At 41.7% G+C, this 20,372-nt stretch overlaps 1 long non-coding RNA gene across 2 annotated transcripts in view; it reads right to left on the bottom strand.

Annotated features, from left to right (window-relative positions):
- Positions 1 to 5,034: 5,034 nt before the first annotated feature.
- LOC146862096 (uncharacterized) overlaps positions 5,035 to 20,372 on the bottom strand; it is a 187,462-nt gene continuing 172,124 nt past the window's right edge. The window contains exons 4-5 of one of the 2 annotated variants that reach the window (XR_014978376.1): positions 9,666 to 9,711; positions 5,035 to 5,789 (exon numbers count right to left, since the gene is read on the bottom strand). This is a non-coding gene — a long non-coding RNA (uncharacterized LOC146862096). The remainder of the gene's footprint in view (positions 5,790 to 9,665; positions 9,712 to 20,372) is intronic. The other variant, XR_014978375.1, reaches the window with a different exon arrangement.

The following is a 20,372-nucleotide window of genomic DNA, read 5'->3' as shown; positions in this document are numbered from 1 at the left end:
TTGTTTTACAATCTTGTGGACCTCTTGCAAGACACCAGTGAGACTTCCAGGACAGGAAAGATATCCCAAGAAAGCATTGTGATTGGTTCATATGGATTTCTTTATTTAGCAAAGAAAGACTTTTTCTTGTTGCTTCATTTTAAGCCTGGGCGTAGTGGGCGTAGTGGGCGTAGTGGGGCTACATGGAGCAGCGCATAGTGTGCCCAAATCTACGCACACTCGCGCGCTCCGTGTAGCCCCACTACGCGCCGCCCACCTCCCGCCCACCCTCCTTTTAAAATAATGCGCATGCGCGGGTGTCCGCGCATGCGCATTTGTGACAAGGAGTTGTGAACGAGGAAGAGGGAGCCCCGGAGACGCCACGCTGCAGGTAAGTCTTTATATTTAATTTTTTATCATACATGACATTATTTTAAAAGGAGGGCAGGCGGGAGGCGGGTGGCGGGCGGCAGGCAGCTCCGCTTCGCCCTGGCGTGTGCGTAGCGCTGCCTGCTACGCCTACTTCGAAAACTGCGAAGCAGGCAGCGCTACGTACACTACGTGGGCGAAGCGGAGTACAATGCCCGGGGTTACTATATTTCCTATTGGGTTTTGCAGTGGTTAGACATTTCTTGGCTACCTCTCTGACATTGCAGCTTTTCTGTTATCAGAATGTCATCATCTGATTCAAATGAGAACCCTACTCCTGTTCTTGCAAGTCAGCCACCTCAGCCACTCAAAGAATCCTTGGGCTGGCAATTTATTTCAGATGATGACTGTTGGAATAAAAGTGTTTTGCCAATATGTAGTTTGTAACATATGCGATATAGTTCCGGAGGGTGAGCCTAGACAAGCAATATTCCATGCACCCTCAGTGCCTTGCTCGGGCTGAGTTAGACCATGCTGCAGAACTTGATAACTCATCAAGGGCATCAACATCTTTTTAACCTGGTGACACTGTGCCTGCCCAGGTACTTACCACTCAAGAAGATAACAACTCTGCTTATACGAACAAAGCCCCTTTTGCTGTTCATGCAAGGAGATCATTTTTGCTTCTAAAACAAGCAAAGGGTGGATGGGACAGGCTTGCCGAGGATCAGAAATATCCATCTAGGTAGTAGGTTTGTTTTTAACATTTTGTTTCTAAATTGTTCTCCTCTTTGTTTTGGAGGAGATGTTTCTTTTTTTCTCCAGATTTCTTGTTTTCTTGTTTTGTTCTATCCTTTAAAACAAAAGTTAAAAGACACAAAAAACACAGTTTTTGAAAATGTTACTTGAAAAAGCTAGTTTCAGAGCTGCCCTATACTTTCATTATGTATGTTGTTTATGCTATGTACCCCATTTATTTCATTCTTGACTTCTCTCGCGAGACCCATGATGCTCCCATATACACCATGGGTGATTCTCATGAGAGCCAGGCACATAGTCTTCTGTGTCCACTCGGAGGGGCCAGGGTTTGCTGTTTTACACTTGCTAGCTCCTCACAAGAGTGGACTTTTATAATGGTTACACAAAGCCTGTACAGTTATTTCAGAATTGCACAAAAGGATTTAATAAGTATACCATTTATCGTTTAAGGAATGCTATAAAGTGAAATATGCTTTTGAACTTCATTCTAAAGGATCAAACCATCTACAATAGGGGTCAACAAAAACATAATTATATTTTAATGGAAGCTGTAAAGTGACATTTGCTTTAGGTCCCTATTCCATTATGGTGCAAAAAATTTTCGAACAATCTACAATCAATGTTCAGTTCACAATCAAATTAAAAATATTTTAAGAGGCCAACTTATAATACACATCTATCAGATAAGTATTTCTCCATATCGCATCCTGGTCATCAGGGCTATCCTGATGTAATTTAAGGCAGCCTAGAAAATCTGCTATGTAGATAACCTCTGTAAGAATTCCAGTCCCTCTATGTATTGTCTAATGTTTGATTTACCTAGTATAGAGGCCAGATTAGAGGCATGTGGGGCAGAGATAATGAGCGAAACAATATAAAATTACTGGTACTTTGTTTTGCCTGGTTGTTGCAATGGCATGAGGGTAAATCCTGCTGCCACGCTTTTCGCACAGGAAAGGCTGCTTTAAAATTAACAATGTTCAAACTGAAATGAACTAGACAGACACAATGAGTTTGGTCAATCAGCCAGCATATGTATGGTTCAAGGAACCTAGTGGTATCAACCACTGAATAATTTATAGCTGTTTGCAACGTCTGTGCCCTCACTTATCACTCTTGCCTACAATACTCAAGATAAAAAAAGTTAAAGTTCTCTTTAAAAGTCTGTTCAAGTGTTTGTGGGTTACTATATGCTTTCACCATACCTAGTTTCCCAAAGGTTTTCTTCAGCAAGCCAAGGGATTCGGTTTGCAGCGTTTAAGGCTAAGCAATCAGCCATGCAACATCTAACAAGTGTAGCCTCAGGTTTCGCCCAACACTTAATCAATAGTAATAATGGAGCTAACCCATTTGGTCCTCAATGCAAGGGAGCTCTAATTCCTCATGGGAAATCAAAGTTGTGATATTCTTTGATACTTCCAATAATCTATGGCCAAACCATTTTCTATCTGCTGCAGGGGCCCAGCATTGCAATGCCCTCAAAGACCTGCTCCCTAAAGCCCTGCTGATATGTTTTTACTTTTATATAGGTTCATCATCTCTTTGATAGATGTCTGCTTTAACTTCTGGGCAAACTGAAAAAGTGCCTCTGTATTTCCCCCATGTTGCTGCTTTTTTACATTAGGCAGTGCTTTCCAAGAGAGCGACCTGCTAAAAATAATTCCTCAATAACTTAAAGACTTTAGTTTCTCCAAAAAGGTGCCCCTTATCGAAAAGGACTTTGTTTTTGCATTTGGGTGGTCACATGTCATAATATATGTTTTGGAATAATGCACCATTATTACAGCATCATGCGTGTACAACAGAATGGGTATATGTTGGTTTCCCATCCTGGGCATTTTCTTTTTCAGTCTCTATTGGATATCTGCTAATCCCATTTATATAGAGGAGAAAAGGGGCTACGATACACCCCTGCCTTACTCCCCGTGAGGATCTAATCTGTTAAGTCTTCCCACCCTGTGGTCCAAAATGAACTGTCACTGTTAGATCGTGATTAAAATGGTTTATCAGAGTCAACAGTTCTGCTTCTCTTCACATGTTTATCATTGTCTTCCATAACTTTTCCAGGTTCACTAGGTCGAAAGCACTTTTTAGGTCTATAAATTCCTTATGTAGAGCTCACTTTTGGCTATAACATATTTCCTTGTAATTCGGTGCAAATTCAGTGATTGCTCCACTGTTCTAATACCTGGTCTGAAACCAAATTGCGCATCAGACAGGATCTTATATTCAATGGCCCAGGACGTTAAACGGGACAAAACAAGCTCTCACCCCAGGATCTTAATACTTGTATCTAGGCGGAACATCGGCCTATAGCAGGTGAGTGAAGCTCTAACCTCCTCTATTAAACATTGGGACAATGATGGGAGTCCTCCATGATGCTGGGATGGAGCCTACAATGGTGCTCCTTAGCACATTAATTAGCAATGAGGCCCAATTGACATTAGATATATACAAATCTGCTGGGACTCCATCTGGCTGTGGAGGTTTCCCTAGGGCACATTCCTTTATAGCCAGTGCTACTTCACTAGGTTCTATAGGGGGCATAGGTCCTGCATATTTAATCCAGGATAAGCCCTCAAGTTGCCAGATAAGAAGCTTGTGACAGTTCCTTTTCTGATTGGAAGATCTTCGCAAATTGTGATACCCACTGCACACCTGGGAAGCTACAGTCAACCTTTGGGACATCAGAGTCTTAAAAAAGGATGATATACTACTTCCCAGACTTTTGTGCTCTTCCTAATTTCTGCCACAGCCTGGAGGTTTTCCCAGATTCAGTAATATTCATAGTAGGGTGGGGATGGTACTCACCTCACATGTAAGACCTCATTATTCCATGCTAAGTATAACAAGTACTAGCCTCCTCACAGACACCTCTCCCCAGGGGATTAAGCATATTTATGAGTGTGTTGGAATGGAGTTACCTGCCAACTCACAGCTCTCCCCAGACAGCCAGATATATACAGGAGTATGTAGCAAAACTTTGTCTTCTGCACTAATACCTATCTTCTCGAAAACTTGGATATGTAGTACAGTGGAGTGAACCATTGGGATCTGTCCTCATACCTCTCCTAAGAACAATAGATATTGAGTGCTGTCTGGGAAAGAAGTCATCTCTCTGATAAAGTATCTTAATAGGGTACAAGGTGTCTCTAATAGGGTTTGAAAGAAATGTATCTCTCTAATCATGTCTCTTCTCATGGTGACAGATATATATAGTAGGCTATGGGTTGAAACTGTCCGGTTTCTAGAGACAAGTCTCTTGCATGATAACTCTGCATATTATAGTGTATAGAGAGACTGTCCTCGCTCCTGTGATGTGTCTCTTGGATAATGATTATGCAAATTAAGGTATGAAAATTGGCTTATCTTTGTGGTCACGCATCTCCTCATTATGACAGAAGCACAGGTATGCAGTTGTAGTTACCTTTATACTCATAAGTATATCTTGCATTACAACTATAGACACCATGATATGAAAACACAGTGCCGTCTTAGCTGACATATATCCCCAGAGTAACAGATGTGCAAAATGTGATGTGGGTAGAGACTGCTGTCTTTGCTCATACCTCTCTTCATGATAATGAATGTCATTGTTAGAGTGTTAAATGGAGTATCCTCTCTACTGACAACTGCGTCTTGCACAGCCAATGTGCATATTTGAATATAAGGACACACTCACCTCTCTCTCAGAGAAGTTCCTATGGGGACAGGCATGTGTAATACAGTGTACACAAAGACAGAGCTCTACGATGAAACCTCTCTCCAGAGTAACAAACATACATACTAAGATGTGCAAAAGAACTGCACTCGCCACCAGCAGACAGCGGTGTGTATTATAGTATGAGAAAGCTTTCACCTCTGTACCAAAAACAGCCTTCTGTATAAAAATCTTTATTATACAGTGGGAAGAATCACTAATGTCTCTATGGTTCCTTAAATATACATATACATGCAGGAGAACACTTACAGTTCTTGAAGAATGAACTGCCACTTTAAGTCAACATTAGAAGACTAAATTAATTTAAAAATGTTGAACCCTGTTAAGGAAAGAAAGAAGTAATAACTTCAAACATTAAAAAAAAAAATAACAACATAGCAAACAATAACATTAATAAACTACACCAACAACAACAGTAAAACAACAAACAATACAAATGATAATTTATCTTTGCTGATTCGTAAAATATGCGAAAAGGAGTTCAGCAGGGGCAACAAGAGCAAAGAATACAACTTGACCACCAATGGCATGGGACACAATTGAGGGTTATGCACCCTGAACACCTTGCTCGGGCTGAGTTAATCTATGCTGTAGATCTTGATAACTCCTTAGAGATGTTGTTATATTTTGAACTTAGTGACACTGTGCATCCCCAGTTACTCAATACTCATGAAGAACACAATCCTTATATAAATACAGCACTTTTTTGCTGCTTGAGTAAGCAGATCATTTTGTCATCAAAAACAAAAAGGGTAGAGCTACACAGAACACTCTTCTCCAAGGTTAATAATGGTTCCATAGAGAGTAAAGAATAGCACCAGTTGTGCAATACATTTTTTCCTGACTTTACACAGTTTCTGTTCCATCTTTCTTCCAAAGTCAATAATTTTTGATTTCCTCCGCCATATATTGTCTGACATAGTTCTTCTGTTTTTCAGAGTTTCAGTTTGCCATTTTATTCCTAAAAAAGACAAAATAATCGATAATACTTATCAGTAATTGATAACACTGAGACATCACTGCATTCTCTGAAGGTTTCTACATTTTTCACCCACAATCATAGAGTTAAATGTACTGTCCCACTAATTTCATGTTCTTTCTATTAAACAATTCCATAGCCTCAAACACTTCATTTTTTGATCCACAATTCAGTTATAACACGCCTTCAAACATGGTTCCATAACAATTTGTGAAAATAAATAGAGGGGTTCTACTCAGCCAAAGGGACAGGACACCAACTCAAGACACTTTTGTCAAAAAGAACAATCCCTTTGGACTCCTTTCTTAGAGCATACCAACATCACATTCAATAATTCCTCTCAATCTCAATCTTCAGCACTAAGTAGAAACCAAAAACATAATATAAAATCTATATATTTATTATATTCAGGATCCTTATAGATTCATTTGATGTACAACAAGATAAAAAAACATAGATACCATCAATACACACAATAAAAATATATATGATACACAAGCCTCAAAATTCAGTTAAGCTTTTCTTTAAAAAGAGTTCAATAACACATTAGATCAAGTGTGCACTCCAAGTTTTAAGAGAACACATATTTTTACAACACTGGAATGATGTCTGGTCACGTTCCTCCTTTCTCTCTTTACTCTTCAGACCCGATGTTGCTTGGGTGCTTTTCTTAACCAATAATGTCGGTGGTACGACCACTATCTTCAGGCTTAAAACTGTTGTGAGAACTCTCCCACGCAAATATCAGATAAAGAATGTGCACATGTGGGCTATTATTCGTCCCCACTGACTGTTTCTTTTTCAGTGTATTTACAAGGTTAAAAATGGCACTAGGGGCATAGACATCTTCCCTTAGTGAGTTCCTTCTCTAGTTGCATTTGCAGATCCAGAGTAATAATAATGTGGAATTCAGGGGAAATAACCTCATTGATTGCACTTATTCCTTATTCTGTATAGACTTGACCATAGGAGCTATGGCCCTCTGAGCGATAGAAATATTATTGCTTCTGAAATTATCACGAGGTTACACCCCGTCCATTTCTGTGTATTAACTTTCCATACACCGGCCTCAGGACTGAAAAGTCTCCACGCGTGCTCCTCTTCTACTTCCAAACCGATAAAGAAAAGCTTAACTGAATTTTGAGGCTTGTGTATCATATATATTTTTATTGTGTGTATCGATGTTATCTATTTTTTTTATCTTTTTTGTACATTAAATGAATCTATAAGGATCCTGAATATAATAAATATATAGATTTTATATTATGTTTTTGATTTCTACTTGGTGCTGAAGATTGAGATTGAGATGAATGATTGAATGTGATGTTGGTATGCTCTAAGAAAGGAGTCCAAAGGGATTGTTCTTTTTGACAAAAGTGTCCATAACAATTTGTACAATAACACATTCCTCTTTATATACCTTTCCCAACAGTGAACACTGTGTGTTAACTCTCGAAATGGCAATATCACCTCTCAAATGTCTCATGGGGTAAAATATGTGCACCGTAAGGTTCATAAAAACCCTAGGCCTTCTATTGACATATTGCAGATGCTTTCTTTATAATTTCACGAACACCGCCTCTTTTACTTATAACTACGTACAGATTCTTCAACACAACATCCAATACTCGGTGTTATCTCTCTACATTCTACAGTCCCCCGCTCATAACCTCTAATTATAAACATGCACCTCTGCAAGCAACTGTTGACTCACTAAACCTTGTATAGAAATAATTTACCAATGGTAGTGCACTTACTGATACCTCTCAACAAATTTCAGAAAGTATATTTCTAATTATATGAACTTAGAGCAGTTTCTTTTATATAGCTGAAGACATCAGTCTTTCTCAGTTCTAAATTCAGTCACTTCTGCTGAGCACAAAACCAACGGGCTTTCTTCTCCTCCAGATCACCAAGAACAATCTGAGCTATCCCTGGTTCTACACCCAATCACATCACAGCATTCTTCAATCATGCAATCAGAATGGTAACTATTGGTTAAGCGTTGGCCTTTTTCTTCTTATTTCTCCCCCATGTGATCTCGGGAGACAGTTGCGGGATCGTAAAACACCTTGCGACAGTCCCAGTAAATTTCCATGGGGTTCTGATGAGCCTCTCATGAGATTACACATCTCCCTGCAGCAAGCGTCACTCCCTGAAGCTTGCAAACTACTCTTGCGAGATCACAACAAAATTGTAGGGAAATAGTAGTATGTGGGACTGAGCATCCTTCCCACTGAGACCCATCTTTTACCCAACAGGTGTGTTTAATAGGGTGAGGGAAGAGATTGGCCTCTCTGTTGAGACCTCTCTCTGTAATGATGGGTGAGCATACTTGGGTGTGGGGAGGAAGTGCCTTCCCCTTTCAGATCTCTCTCTCTCTCTCAGATAATGACTGTGTTTAGCAGGGTGTGTGGAGGCACTAACCTCTCTTCTGATACCATTTTCTGTGATAACAAGTGTGCATAGTAGTGTGTGGAGTGGGACTGGTCTCTCCTTTGGGACCTCTCTCTCAGATGACAGGTGTACATAGTGTGTGTGTTTGTGTGTGTGTTTGGAGGTACTGGCCTCTCTGCTGAGACCTCTCTCTGGGATAATGGGTGCATGTAGTAGGGTGTGGGGAAGGACTATCCCCTATCCTTAGATCTCTCTTTCTCAGTAGAATGGTGTGCATTGTAGGGTATGGGGAGGGCATGCCCCCTCCTTTTAGACCTCTTTCACAAATGATGGGTGTGCATGGTAGGGTGTGGGAATGAAGTGCCCTCTCCTTTTAGACTTGTCTCTCAGATGATGGGTGTGCGTAATAGAGTTTGTGAAGAGACAGGCTTCTCTGCTGAGACCTCTCTCTGTAATGATAGTTGGGTGTAGTAGGGTGTGTGGAGGTACAGGCTCCTCCGTGCATCGTAGTTTATGTGCATAGAATGATCTCTCCTTTCAAACATCTCTCTCAGATGATAGGTGTGCATAGTAGTGTGCATGGGGAGTGACATACCTCTTCTATCAGACCTATCTCGCAGATGATGGGTGTGCCTTGCAGAGTGTTGGCATGGACTGGCATTTCCTTTCAGGCCTCTCTGTCAGGTGATGGGTGAAAGTAGTAGTGTATGTGAATGGATTGGCCACTGAGACTACTCTTTCAGATGATGGATGTGCATTTTACGATGTGTGGAGATAGACTGGCCTCTCCACTGAGGCCTCTGTCTCAGATGAGGGGTGTGCATAGTAGGATGGGGGAAGAGATACTAGCCTTTCTGCTGAGACATATCTCTGCGATTTCGTGTGTGTGTATTATAACATATACTTGGACTGGCCTCTCCTATCAGACCTGTCTCTCAGATGGCAGGTGTGCATATTAGGATGTGTACATGCACTGGCCTCTTCTGTCAGACCTCTGTCTCAGATAACAGATGTGCATACTAGGCTGTGTGGAGAGAAACTGGCCTCTCTGCTGAGACCCTCTTTTGGATTACTGCTGTGCATAGTATGCTCTGTCCAGGGACTGTTCTACCTGCTAACGCCACTCTCTCTGATAATGGGTGTGCATAGTAGGGTGTGGGAAGAGACAATATTCTACTCACAACTCTTACAAAGCCGATGGGTGTAAATAGAAGACTCTGATAAACACCATCTACAGTGATATTCCTTCCTACAGTAACAACTATGGATGTTTGAATGTATTCAAAGATCACCTACACCTTCCTACGTTTCACGATCCTGTGAGACTAATGTGAGATGGTAACTTTTTTGAAAATAAAATTAACCATCTACATATCACAGTACTTATCTCTTAAACACTTCCTCTAAAAAAATAAGGACTACCTTATGCATTCCGACTAATGGAGGGTATTGCAAACTTACCATCTCCTTTTTACTTTTGGCGATCTTGTGAGATTCCGGCGAGATTCTAGAAATTAGTTATAAAAAATATACATTTATTTTCCTCAAAATAGTCATCCCTTAGACACCTCCTCTCTAAATCTAGGGGCCTTTCTGCAGCTCCTTATATAGCTTTTTTATTTCATTTTCACAACACCTCCAATTTTTCACAGAAAACAGTAATGGAGGCTATTTCATTTTTAACATTCCAACAGATAGCCAATCAGAGTGCTCACTGTCCCGAGAATCACAGGAGCCTCTTCTTCACGAGAAAGCAGGTAGGCTCATCAGTAAAATAGGCCCCTTGGCAATCATAGAGCTCGATTTTTGATTTGGCACTCTTGTGGGAGGCCTACAGGCAGTGGTGGCTCGCAGAGGGAGTGCTGCGGGGTGGTGGGGCGGGGCGGTGGAGGGCCAGGGTGAGGGGTAGTGGACTCCGACATACAGCGGAACAGAGTAAAGTAAGTAAATAGATAAATAAAACAATTTACCTTGCGTGCGCAGCATCGCACTCACCCCACCCCGCCCCATCTCACCGCTCTTACCAGTGCGAGCCGCTACTGTATATACATATATATAATGTATATATATGATCAAAGCTATGATCTATATATATATATATATGTATATATACATATATATACGTTTTGTAAATGATGTTTAATGAAGTGCAGGATCTCATGCCTAGCTTAATAATGTGTAAGCTCTTTTGACTAGCTCACTGAACAGATTGTATTTATTATTCATGACCAATTCCTGTTGCACAAATTACAGTACATATTTTTGCATAATGTATACTTTTAGAAGGAGCATCTATGTTATTATCGATGGCTGCTCGTCTCTATAATTGTACGCTTAAGCAAAAAGTCTAAAGGTACACAGAAGGGGATGTATTACTTAGCCAACAGATTTTAAAATTATACACCAATGAAGCATTTGCATGAAACTTTACTCTGCTGCCTCAATTACCGAAATGTTAAAAAACATAACACGAGCAACTTTAATGAAACCAAAAAAGTCTACATCAGAATACATTAAAATAAGTAATTTCCATAAAAGACCATACCATCTATTACTCTGTACCTGAGAATAAATGTATCAATTCATTATACAAAATACGCACAATCTTGAAAGATATCTCAGAGGGTTATATGCAACCTTGCATATCACGAATGCAAACCCCCATAGGCCAACCCAGGTTCTTATTTTTCAAGCTGTATAAAATAGGTTCCTTTGAGTAATTGCAACATCTGTTAGTTGCACTGCTTTGAGAATACTTTTCTATATGTGCTATTTAAATATGTACAATCAAAAGCACAAGCGGTTATATCTTCCTTTGTGTATAAAGATCGAAAAAATGCAGCTAGCTTTAGAAAGAAACCAAACCTCCTTTACTTTTGTTGAAAGGAAGCCCAATCAGTGAAAGATAAGTATAAAACGTTTTTTGATGAAAGTTAAATGGCCACTGTCCATGTGCAACAAATAACGAGCTGCAAGCTGATTCCCGCCCATTTCCAATTAAAGAGGCAGGATGATTGGCCTATTTTCTCCCTGTGATGGGAATGACATTGAGGCCATAAGACAGATGCCCCAGGAACAATTCGTCTGTATTCTTTAGTTGTACAGTGCCTGAGTAAGGTTATACATTTTTACACTTCAATGGTTATTTTCAAATATGACACTATAATTCTGATTTCATACATTGGAGTTACCTTGCCAAATGTGTCAGACTTACTCATGTGAGTCCAAAGGTTGCTAGCAATCAAGAATTAATACATTTTGGAAGAATCATTGAGCAAAAAAAAACAGCGGGGTCCTGCACATGCCTTCTGCGTGGTCAGAAAAAAGACCACTTGTCAGAATGTAACATCTGGCAAAGTGCACACATGATCACTGTAGATAGTGGGGAAGGAGGTGCGTACTCACCGACCTCATAACAAGTACGCACTTGACCGGACAGGAGTGCCCCTGCACACCGAGGGACAGCTTACAGCGCATCAATTATTAATATTTCACAAATCGCAGTGACAGCTTTGTGGCCTGCCAAAGGTGAGGCCAAACTCAAGTTTCCAGAGGTCTCACCGGAGGAGACACCACTTCATTGGGCTAAGCTCTGTTCATAGATCTTTAAATACCAGTTGATTTCGAACATCCAGCACTTTCAAAATCAAATAAATCTCTAACCCCATAGAGAGTAAGCAATTAATACACCTCATAGACTTACCAGCGGAGCATAGAATATGCCCTCTAATTTTCAAATGAACCATATAAAATCTAGGCCTGTGTAGCCATACGAGATACCAGCTGTAAACCCCTCCTACTGCATGTAAAGGAGCAGCCATTTTAGGGAGCTTTTCAGTGCATCTAGTTCCATACTGTTCATTTTTGTTGTTCTTCTATCTGCAATGAGTGACTTGCCACCAGCACCCTAATATTTGCACTCACCCACCAATCTGACATCTGAATTCAGGGTAGCATAAGGCCTTTGTCGACCGAAGACGAGTGCATAGACCCACTAGATGCCTTGGCATGTGCCCCCAGAGACCTGCAATCCACACCATTAGCAGAATGTGCATGTTCCTTTAGAATGATTATTTGCTCACTACCACTGGCCTGTGACAGGGGCTCACAGGCAAATTACGGTCTGTGCCATAAAAAAACCCAAGATATGTAGGATCAAAAACTCAAAAAGTCCCTCTCTTATCCTTCTCACTACTCACTCTTCAGTGGGTGGAGATAGTAAGTAGGAAGAACAGGGACCCTCAAGACCATCTCAAACAGTGGTGCTTCAGATGATCTGGTGGCATGAGTGGTGCACTCCACTCACAGGGTGAGTCCAAGTATGGACAAGAGGGGGGATGAATTCTGCAATGCTGATGCCAATGTTGGTTCGAGGTCTAGTGGGGGGGGTGGATTAAGAGGGAGATCATTCTTGGAATGTCAGAGACCGATGATCACGTGAGCCATGTGTCGGTCAGAAAGAACAGGTCTATTGAGATGCAAAGCAGGAGGCCCCAGACTTCGATGGAGTGCCTGGTGAATGAACAGGTGTTGCTGAGGAGGCAGGGCAGGGAGGAATTTGGTATGTGTTTAAGGGTGGTGCGTGGTCGTGTGTGACATGGTGAATGAGAGATGGTCCTAAGGTAGAGCGGTTGGGGTGAGCAGTGTGAGAAAGTCATCATTTTGTCCCTGATCACCCCTGTTTTTTGTGAATGATATTGGTGGTTACAGATTCTGATAGTACCCTGGGCTCTGCTTACCAGGTACAGGGCCAGTGGCATGTTTAAAAGGTATATGGTTAATTAGGTTTAATTATAATTGGTACTGAGCACCTACCCGTAAATCCCTAGCATATGGTAGGGCATGTAGGTTTAGTGTCCCAGTTGATTTAAGTGAGAACTGCTGTGGTGCCTTCTGTATTTTTAAAAGCCATCCCTGACCTTCAGACTGCTTTTAAAGTAAAACTATGTACAAATTCGACTTTGGAATTAAAGGTACTTCCAAAATATTAAACAACCTGACGTTTACATATAAGTCACCCCTAAGGTCTGCCCTAGGTGCTCCAACGGTAGGGCACTATGTTACAATAGGAAGGGACATTTTAAAACATTGTGTAAATGCCCCGGTGAGGGAAAAACTGCCAATTTCGTTTTTCCCTATTGTAGTACATTAGCCCCAAAGGCTAAAATGGGAAGGCTTTATTTAACATTGATAAAGTCTATGCTTTGACAGGAGTGAGCTAAAAGTATGAAAATAATAGTTGCAATGAAATCAGCAACTTGCCAAGGTTACATTTATTATGACTATTGCAGGAAAGTAGTTTTGAAACTCCTTTCCTAGTTACCTCAAATCAGCCCTGTAGCAGCTTCTTCTGATTGGCCAGTCTTGACAGGCTGAGGCAAGCTGCCTTAATGAGGTGTGAAGTGGCCTGTGCGGCGACAAAGGAGAAATCTGGTGGGAAGAGATCTGCTGCCTGCAGATTGCATAAGAGTAAGAGGGCTTGGGAGAAAAACTGGTCTTCAAATGGAGAAAGACAGTGAGGACAACTCCATCCAGATGGGAACTCCTGTAATTGAATTAGGAGAGGGGCTGGAACGGGAGTGTAGGGGAAATGTGGCCACACATGTGGGTTGGTTTAGCCAGACCTGAAGCTCCAGGAGAGATTTGCTCCATTTTGATATTTGTAGAACAGTGCTTTCTGGGACAAGAAAATGCCACACTTAAGGGGAAGTTGTCATCAAAGAGAGTGACACCCTGCACCCTACTTGTAGGGGTACACCCCTTCTCGACAGCCCAAAAACCTTGATAAACATGGAAGAGTTGCCCAGCAACTCAGATCACTGCCTGGAAACAAGAAGCATGACTGTCCATCTGAACCCCTGGCTTTCACCAAGAAGGACTCCGCTCATAAGCAGTCATTTGGAGTATTTTTGGTAAAAAGCTCCATAAGTTGACCGACCTATCGTCGAGAATCAAGCTGGGGACATTGAACCGTGACTCGACTCGAACCCAAAATCCATGTTTGCCCCATTGAAAGCTCCAGAGCTCTTTGCCATTGACAAAGAGAACCAAGGCTTCCAGGACTCACTGAGGCATTGCAGGAAAGAAAGCTGTCATCATCAAACTGCAACCTGCCCTGACGAGAAGTCTCACTCGACGTCGAGAGAAAAAGCTAAAATAAAAAGTGACTGAGCCAGAAGATAAAAAGTTGGCCGAACCCTACCGCTTCTCATATCCACCCCGTGCTCTATCGCAGTCAGCCAGAAAATTTCACTTTGTCTCAGTCAAGCGTGACCAGAGGTCCCAGGTTGTCACTTTTGGTGTTTAGGCACTAGAAAGCTCATTTTTATATTTAATCTTTAAAAATTCATATCTCCGGTTCACTACATTGGATTTCTGTTGTTTTGTATCATTTAAATCATAAAAATGTTTCCTATTTTTAAAAAATTGGTTTGGATTTTTATTGTGTGTTATGTCTTATTTACTATTACTATTTTGCTATTCTGGTATTATTATATGCTTTACACACCTATCTCCTGAGTTAAGCCTGACTGTTCGTGAGCCAAGCTACCAAGGACTAATTTATTGAGACTTTACAGGACCTTAATTGTGATTGTGGTGTTGTTACTAGCTATTGGTACGTTACTACAATAGTAGTAGAAGTGGCAGGTGGCACATGAGAACAAACTTACGGTGCTGGCAGGGGAGGCCTGGCAGTAGTGCTGGGAAAAGTGCCAGGGGTTCAGGATGCAGATGGCTGTGGCAGAGTAAGATCTATGGGTGCCATAGTTGGGCGGAGGACATAAGGTTTTGGGGCTGGGCGCAGGTGGCTCACGGATGGGCACAGACTGGATTTCCTTTGGTGCAGCAGTGGCACTTCCGCAATGCATTCTCAATTAGGTATGAGCTTTATAGTGGAGGAGTTCCTTTGGAGGGTCTAGCGTGTACGGGGAAAAGGGCACAAAGGAGGAGCAGAAGGCAGGAAAGGGAAAGACAGAGAGCAAGAGGCAGAAAATAAATAAAAAGGGAGGAGAAGAAGGGCAAAAAAGGATGAAAAAAGAGGCAAAATCAAGGATTAATGGAGGCAGAAAACAGAGAGAGAGAAAATGGGCAAAAAGCAGAGCAACAGTGAGAGTGCTGAGAATTAGCGAGAACACAGGCAAAAGGGGGTGTGCTGAGCCAGAGAAAAATGAACAAAAGGCACATGCACAAAGAAACGAAAAGGTGCAAGACCAGAGTCAAAGTGATTGTGAAGAGCGTCAGAAAGAAACTAAGCCAAAATAAAAAGAAAGTAAAAAGCAGAAGGTAGAAGAGCTCAGAGAGAAGGAGTGTCTGACACAGGAGAGTAGCAGGAGTAAGAAGTTTGAAGTCTCAGGTCAACAACTGAGCTGGTTTCCCAAGGGGCAGGCAATGTCAGAGGAAATTCTCTTCAGAGGGTCAGTGGGATGAAAAGGATCCTGTATAAGAGGAAAGGGTTAACTGCCTGGAATAAAATCTTTGAGCCACTTAGAACTAGACATTTCTTCTGCCAGCCTTCGTCAAATGTGTTTCATGTGCCTGGGGAGTGCAGAAAGTCCTGTGGACAAAAGAAGTTTGTTGATGCTGTAGACAAATCACAAAACTGTTCAGGAATTGCACATTGTTTGCTGTGAACCTCAACTAAAGTAGTCTAGGATCTGTCCTCCACCTGACTGGCATCTGATAAACTGATACTAAAGAGTTGCTGACTTTATGAAATGGAAATTGAGATTGTATATATATTATTATAATGAGACTTAGAAAGATACAACCTCTGGAAGAGAGGTATATTGTTCCCAAACCTACCCAAAAAGGTACATCATTGACAGCTTCATTTTAGAATGTTAGTCCTGCTTTTCTGTTTTTAGCATGGATCTTGAGGATACAGCTGGACACCTCAAATGATGCATCTGACCTAAGGACCATTCATCTAATCATCTATATAACAATATCTTAATAATCCTCACGTACTATGATAGTCAGTTCTCATATTAGTTAAATCCAAGCTCTAAAATGTTCTATGCATGTTTCAATAACGTTTTCACTGCTGACAGCAGCGTGGCCTGCAGTTTGTAGCTTTGGATCCCTGCATTGTCAACTCAGCCTTAAAAATTCGCAGAAAAAGGACAGAGTGACTAGGTTAGATATGATAATAACAATTACTTAAACAAATGTTCTAGGTCAAGGTCTTCAAGTTCAAAAACGTATGTAGAGTAAAGAAAATAATATTTGTAATATGATAAATGTACAAAGAATTCTATTCCCCCCAAAATTGTATTCTTTTGTTACCCAATGCTTTTTTTTTTAACCATGAAGCTATTCTCACATTTTTGAGCCTCAAATATAGCGATTTCATGATAGATGTCAGATCATTCCGCAGACTGTTAAGCAGTCGCGGCACCTGGAGGGAGTGCTGCGGGGTGGTGGGGCGGGGCAGGGTGGGGGGTAGTAAACTCTGCCATACGGCCGACTGGAGTTAAGTACATAAATAAATAAATAAATAAATAAATAAATACAATGAATTACATTGCGCACACTGCAACGCCATATGTGTTGCAGCGCGAGCAATGTAATTCGTTCTATTTATTTATTTATGTACTTAATTCTGGTCGGCTGTATGCCGGAGTTTACTACCGTCCCCCACCCAGCCCCTCCCCCACCCCACCGCCCTGCAGCACTCCCCCCAGGAGCCGTGACTGCTGTTAAGAGCTGCAAAGGCAAACCTACTTTGTTCTACATGGCGTAAAAGTGGAAGGTAAATAAGGAGTAAAACAACAAACCTTACAGCTGTGCTTGATTTGAGCCTGTGGTTTCTAGCCCCGGCACTTAATTGGCAACACTAACACTTATGACAGCTCCTACACGGTGGTGCTGTTTGTGTAATTTAAAGATGCGCAGAACAACAGTTGTTTATTCATTCAAAATACATTACAAACAACTAATATCTGCCACCCAAGCCATTCTTCTAGCTTTGGGGGCCTCAAGCAGTCTGAATTGTCACACTTGTGGAATTGTGATGGTTAGTAGTTATGTAAGTACTGTCAATGCTTGCAGTAGCAATGTGTGGTGAATGCTGTGGTGGCGTCCTGATGAGGGCTAGGGCACCTATTGTTTTACAAATTAAGCACTGCCTGTGAGGGCTCATTTTGTAACATCACTGAAAGATGACACAAGCTAACATCGTCGATGTGAGTCACTAGATGACTGTAGCTTGGCTTAGAGTACATGAGTCTCCATCCTTCCCTCACTTAGCCTCTGGCTAAAATAGTTTAGCACTGGTGGTGCACAACTATGCTGTGCAGTGCAAAACAGCACAAAAGGCAATGCAGCTTAACCTTCTGGCAAAAATAAAACAACACTTTTTACCGAAAGTCAACATGAGTACAGTGCCAAAAATGCATTTTGAAGCACCAATCTCTCTGGTAGTATATGCAAAGGGACATAACAGGGAAGGGCCGACACAAACTGTCATAGGAGTTGACACAAAACCAATCCATTTCTGCAGTGTGACCCACCTTGGCACAAAATCCCAGTGCCACATAAAGACTAGAGTAAAAAAAAATATATATATATGTATATGTATTCACTTAAAAAAATAAAGGTTACGGGGACGCATTAGTTAGGAAATTGAATTAACAAAAACTCAAAAATTCACCAAAGGTTACAGAGACTTTATAGTCAGGCTCAGATTGTACTCATACAAAACCGGTGAAATTCAGCAGTTATTGGTACCTGAGCTAATTATAACTTACTCACACATAATGCACTACTTATACCCTCATATATTACATCACTCTTAACCAGGTCCGTGACATCACTGGTGACATCTCAAATGACATCACTGATGGCATCACTGATGTCGGTATTATAGATATATACTAATCTCCTAAAAAAGTTATATTATTATACTAGTTGTACTACTAATGCATGATACTATTTCTAACATATGTGATGTGAGTGGGTATCTGACTGTCTCTATCTGTGTGTGAGTGGATGTGTCAGTGGCGGTATGGATGTGTGAAAGCATGCTTGAGTAACTGCATGGGTATGGGAGTGGATTTCTGAGTAGGTCGGTAGATTTGTGAGTGGTTGTATCTGTGGTTGTTTGGGTGAGTGAGTGGAGGTGTGAGTGACTCTATGGGTGGGTAAGTGGGTGTGTAGTGACTGTATGGGTGAGTGAGTGGGTATCTGAATGGCTGTATGAGTGTGTGACTGGATGTGTAAGTGACTGTATAGGTGAGGGAGTGGCTCTTTCAGTGGGTGTTTGGTTAAGTGAGTTGATGTATGAGTGGCTGTGATGGAGAGTTAATGTCTGTGTGAATGGCTGTATGGGTGAGTGGGAGGATGTGTGAGTGATTGTATGGATGTGTGAATGGGTATGTAAGTGGTTGTATGGGTGTGTGATTGAGTGTGTGAGTGCTTGTATGAGTGAGTGGCTGTGTTGAGAGGCTTTATGTGTGAGTGTGTGTGTCAGTGGCTGTGTAGATAAATAAGTGGGTGTGTGAGTATCTATATGGGTGAGTGTCTGGCTATGTGACTGGCTCTATGGGTGTGTGACTGGCTGTATAAGTGGCTGTATGGGTGAGTGAAAGTTTGTGTGATTGCCTTTATGAGTGAGTGAGTAGGTGTGTGAGTTTCTCTATGGAGGAACTGAGTGGTGCAATTACTGGCATCGGTCTGTAAATGGGTATGTGAGTAGTTATGCAGGTGCGTGAGTGGGTGCACGAGAGGTTGTGTGGGGGTTTGAGTGGGTGTGCGAGTTGTTCTGTGGAAGATGTCATCAGTGATGTCATCAGTGATGTCATTTGAGAAGTCATCAGTGATGTCACTGACCATGTCATGACAGATGTAATAAGTGGGGTCATAAGCACTTCTTTGCTGGGGCGTAAGTTATAGCTCAGGTGACTCTAACTGTTGAATTGTATGTTACTGGTTTAGTACAAGGGAAATCTGAGCATAACTGTAAAGTTCCTGAAACCTGTGTTTTTTTCTATGAATTTCTAAGGTTTTTTAATTCTATTTTCCAACTATTACTTTGTTTTTAAGTGAATTTCTAAGGTTTATCAAATTCTATATCCAAACTATTCCTTCCCTGTAACCTTTGTTTTTTTAAGTGAATTTCTAAGTTTGTTTAAGTGGTGGTCATGTTTTCAGAGTGTTGGGGAAAGGGGACAGGGCCTCCAGCTAGCTCTCAGGAATCCTGCTTTGTCAGACTTACTGTAGGTAACAGGACGGCTTCTGGGTCCCCTAGAACACCTAACATCCAAGAAGACTTCATCCCCCAAACAGCAGTGCACCTGGAGGGATGTTTGCAGAGTGGTTGAGAGAGGGGCTGTGGCCTCCTAAGACCTCTCAGCAATTCTGTTATGTGGGAATTACTGCAGGTGACAGGAGGGCTTGTTGGCACTCAAGGACACCCTATAGGCAAGGGTACTTCATCCCCCAACCATCAGTGCTCCAGGAAGCACATTTTCAGATTGGTGGAGAAAGGCGACATGGCCTTCGAAGTCCTCTCAGCAATCCCAATGTCTAGGACTTACTGCAGGCAACAGGAGGGCTAGTTGACCCCCAAAGATACTTTGGAGCCAAGGGGACTTCATCCCTTAGCAAGAGTACACCAGGAGGTGCATTTGCAGAGTGGTGGAAAAAGGGGATGCAGACTCTGAAGAACCCTCAGCAATCTTGTTGTGTGGGACTTAATGGAAGTAACGGGAGGGCTTGTTGGCCCCCAGTGACCCTCTGAAGCCAAGGGGACTTCATCCCCCAACCAGCTTTGCACCAGCAGGCATATGTGCAGATTGGTGGAGAAAGGAGGCGTGGCCGCCATCAACCTCTCAGAAATCCTGCTATGTGGGAATTGCTGAAGGTAACAAGAGGGTATGCAAAGTGGTGCAGAAATGAGATGGGGCCTCCTGCAACTTGCCAGTCCGTTTTCTATTTTTTTAAAAATATTATAACAGGAGGGGGGGCTGCATGAACCCCCTTCCCTGAATCAATTTTGGCCCTGGTGATTGCATCCCCAGGGCTAGTCTATTTGAAATGCAGGAGGTGACAGTGGCCTGGCCCCTTTTTTTATATTTTATTTCAAAACAGCCGAGGCAAATAAGAATGGCAAAATTCCAGCTTAGAAATCATTGACAACCTCAATATCAAACAAACTGGAACACCATT

This window comes from Triturus cristatus, chromosome 2_2, assembly GCF_964204655.1.
Source record: "Triturus cristatus chromosome 2_2, aTriCri1.1, whole genome shotgun sequence".
NCBI classification, from domain to species: Eukaryota; Metazoa; Chordata; class Amphibia; order Caudata; family Salamandridae; genus Triturus; species Triturus cristatus.
This window is presented reverse-complemented; position numbering and strand designations above follow the sequence as displayed.